Here is a 4,162-nt window from a genome sequence, read left to right on the forward strand (position 1 = left end):
TTAAACTTCAACTATTTGTTGAACGTCTGTTTTTGTGTTTTGGAAGTGCCGTGTAAAAGCTGCTAAATTGCCAGCTAAGCCCGTAGCAGTCAGGGCCAAATACATGCCCTCCGGTGAGGAACTAAGGACCGCAGGTGATAACACTGCCAAATGTCCAAGGAACTCCAGCTCCAAATTCTTGGAAGGAGGCAAATGCAGATTTGACTTTGAGACGTCACTAAGACGTGTGCTGGAAGAAACACGATGAATGAAGAGGTGCTAAGGAGCTGGATCTCCTGTTTCTGTGCAATTGACATCTGAGAGAAGGGGTCCGTTTCCCAAGTGTTGCATGGGTTGTCAGTGAACGAGCAGCACGGTGTGGCGCTAATTCCATGTCCAGAACGCACATAATCTTCCTGGTTTTCAGCGGGAAGCTGCTTGTGAAGTATTGGTAAAAACCAAACCGACAGAGTTCACTTTCACTAACTATTAAGGCTTCTAATAGTAGAGAAAGAATAACAAAGCTGCTCCCCAGAACTTGGAGATAACAGCTGTACTAGCATCATTCCCTGCTACTGAAACGACTGACATGAATTATTGTGGATGTCAATCATTATGTACATTCTCTCATGAATTTCAGATTTATTTAAGAGAGTTATGTCGAAACACAATAAACTGGGATTGTTCCTTAGCACATGGAATCCTATTAATAATTTACTAAATTAAAATGGCAAAGAAAATAGACTATCTTATAATTGTGGTTGGAAAACTATGCAATATTTATTATTCATGGATTTTTTTTTATTTGTATGCCATTTGTTTCATAGGTTTCATCATTTTTTGTTCTTACTTTGTGTTATGCAAGTGCAGATGGATGGTGATAACCGGACTGTCCCTCTTGCCTGATCATAATTTCCCTGTGAGGTGGACAATAAGGATTGAATTCAAATTCTCATAGAGTGAAAAATCACAGATTTCCCCTCACTTATGGTGATCTTACTGTCAGCTCTTTGATGTCACATCCAACAGCACACACCTGATTAGTTCGCACTCCACTCCAGGGCTTACTCACACCACCAACCTTTCCAGAGTGTTTTTATTTCATTTTATTAAAACTTAATGAGCATTAAAATCTCGGTTTAATTTCTTTTTTTCCTTTCCATCATTAGTTCTCTGTCAGAAGGCTGTCATCAGTTTGAAGAAATTGATCTTTGTTACAGAAATGCTGCCGCCGCATTCTGATTACTTCCTTGTTTCTTTGTGGGTGATCATGGAAGAGAGTGACTGGGTTTTGGATCAGGAAGCGTCTGTAATCAGTAGTTTGGCTGGTAGCTTTAGATGCAGCTTCTTTGTTTACTTGGTCACTCAGCTTTGTGCATGTTCATTAGCTGGGGACTTTTTAGCTGCCTCCATAGGTCCCTTCAGACCTCAACCATTCTGATTATGGCATTCATGGGAGTAAAATTGCTGCCACAATAATCTGGTGACATAATATGGTGGAAAATTTGCTGTTCAACACCTCTACAGCAAAACTTTTCAACTCTGACAAAGATTATAGAAACAAATGCCTCCCATACCCCATCATCTGTGAAGAAAGAAAACTATCATATAGACCATGACCAGAGGTCCCTTCCAACTAAAAACTTTTTCATTAAGCATAAAAATATACTTATTTATAGCTAATAGCATTAGCTGAAGAACACCTTTTCTCCTTCACCTGCTACATGTTTTTCTGTTGAGAAGTTAATAGATTTTTACTGAGAATTCTTTATGTTAACTGTTTTATTTACAGCAAAGATTCCTGAACTCTGGTATGTAAATTATTCCGGAAAATAATCTGGCCATAGAGAAGTAGGCAGTACTGTTGCTTGGCTTGTACCTGCTGTAACAGCCACTGTCAATGCTCATTTGGAAAATGTTTGGGGACTGCCAAAACCCCCCTCTGTTATCTCTCACCTTGCAGCTACAGCTTTAAAACGCAGTAGATGTACCCAGCTGGGGTTGCTAACAAAGTTGAGTGCTGGAGCTTCTCCCTTCTTTTATTCCCCTTCTCAGGAGAGAATATGTGAGACCTGCACATGTTCCTCAGCGTTACAGGGAATGATGGATTCGCCTGTAGGTGGGGCACAGGGACTATTTCTGGGCAGGTTTTCCTCTCAGCCAAATGAAGACGTTAGCACTGCCAGTAACACATCGAACATGAGTCACGCAGCAGAAGACCGTGAACTGAAAAATGGGAATCCTTTTAACTGAGTTCTGATTTTTGAGCCTTTGGAAAAGCCACATATTAGTAGAAGAAAATCTGTTTCTCTCATATGATTTTAAACACTTTAACCATGAACAAAATACCAAAAATTTATCAGGCGATAAAATTGCTCTGGAACAACTGAAACTGATTCAAGAAGGGGAAAAAAAATATGTGAACCCAAGTATGGAAGGGTTACTGCTTTTCTTCCTTCATGGCATCAGGTTCTGCTGCAAAAGTGTGCTTCCTTCTGATTATTACAGACGTTCAGCAGGCAAATGATAGAATTTATTAGAATGGAACAGAATAGAATAGAATAGAATAGAATAGAATAGAATAGAATAGAATAGATTATTTCAGGTGGAAGGGACCTACAACAATCATCTCCTTAACAACTTCAGGACTGACCAAAAGTTAAAGTGTGTTATTAAAGGCCTTGTCCAGACACCTCTGAAACACTGACAGGCCTGGGACATCGAACAACTCACCAGGAATCCTGTTCCAGTGTTTCACTCCTCTCTTGGTAAAGAAATGCTTCCTGATGTCCAGTCTAAACCTGTCCTGATGCACCTTTGAACCATTCCCAGCTATCCTACCACTGGATACCAGGGAGATCAGCACCTCCCTTTCTACTTCCCCTCCTCAGGAAGCTTTAGAGAGTAAGGGGGTCAGCCTCTGTATCTCCAGACTACACAATCATGGTGTTCTTAGGTGCTCCTCTTAAGATGTTCCCCCAGCCCTCCTTTCACCCAAAATTCAGCTTATGGAGCCCGTAAAGGATACAGCATTCCATCCACAGGCCTGCTTCTTTAAGAGACATATCACCTCACCTTTCCTAAGGAAGCTATGAATATGACAATACCAGAGAGTGAGAAATACGTTGAACAGTTTTGCGGCTAAGCAAAATTGTGAACTTGCCTGGAAGAAAATACCTTGAAGATTTTCCATGTGGGTATCCCATACTTCATAACCCTCCTCAAATGAAGCCATTTAAAAATCTCTAAATTGGGCTATTATAAAATGTGGCAGAGTTAAACAGCATTTTCTTTCCATTTTCTCTTGATTCTTGTCTGCCTCAACAGACACCTCTGTGATTGTGCTGCATGCTTGGCTGGCAATCCTGCACATTAAAATGCTGTAATAGATGCTTTTTTGATGAGTAAATATATAGTTTTATTGATTAGCTAAGTGCTTAGTAACATGCTCATATTACTAAGCTCGTATTTCCCAGGTAAATCTGCCCAGATGAAACTGAAGTTGTTTTTTCCTATTGGCAAATGAAAACAAAAGAACAAACTTCACTACTGTTCATTGTATGTTCTGCCTAAAATTGGTTAAAATGGCACATATTCAGAAGCACCTTTTTTCTTCAAAGATGTGTGGAACCAATTGTAAAGTCTCCTGTGTTCCTGAATTATCTCAGTTTTATTAATTGGCACATACTTCCAAATTCCTAACTTCATTCTTTGTTTTTCCATGTAGGGAAAGAAGAAAAGTGCATGCACTGAAGGATGCCACAAGAGTATTTATGCAGCTGTGACTGAAACACAGCTTAAAAGCCATGGAATAGTGTAAGTACCCACTAGGATGTGCTGTCGGCCTAAAATTGAAGCCCCGGTATTTAAGAAACTGAAATTTCAAAATTCTTAGGTGTGATGTAAACATAATCCCCATACTATTCTCATTTGGAGATTTCACAGAAGAAGTACAATTTATAGGATTTTTAAAGAAAAGGCATGTGGTGGTTGAATGACAGGCAAATTTTCTTATCATGCAACTATCCTTAGCAGGCATACTTGAAGTGAGAGTTTCCTGAAGGAGCGTCACAGCCATGACCATGTTCAATTTCCTCAATAGCTAACATTAGAACTCCTACAGCTGTACATTTCTGTTGGAAGGTATGGTCTCTGGGATAAGACCTCCTGTATGCATCACATA

Source organism: Coloeus monedula, assembly GCF_965178545.1.
Source record: "Coloeus monedula genome assembly, chromosome: 5".
Lineage (NCBI taxonomy): Eukaryota > Metazoa > Chordata > Aves > Passeriformes > Corvidae > Coloeus > Coloeus monedula.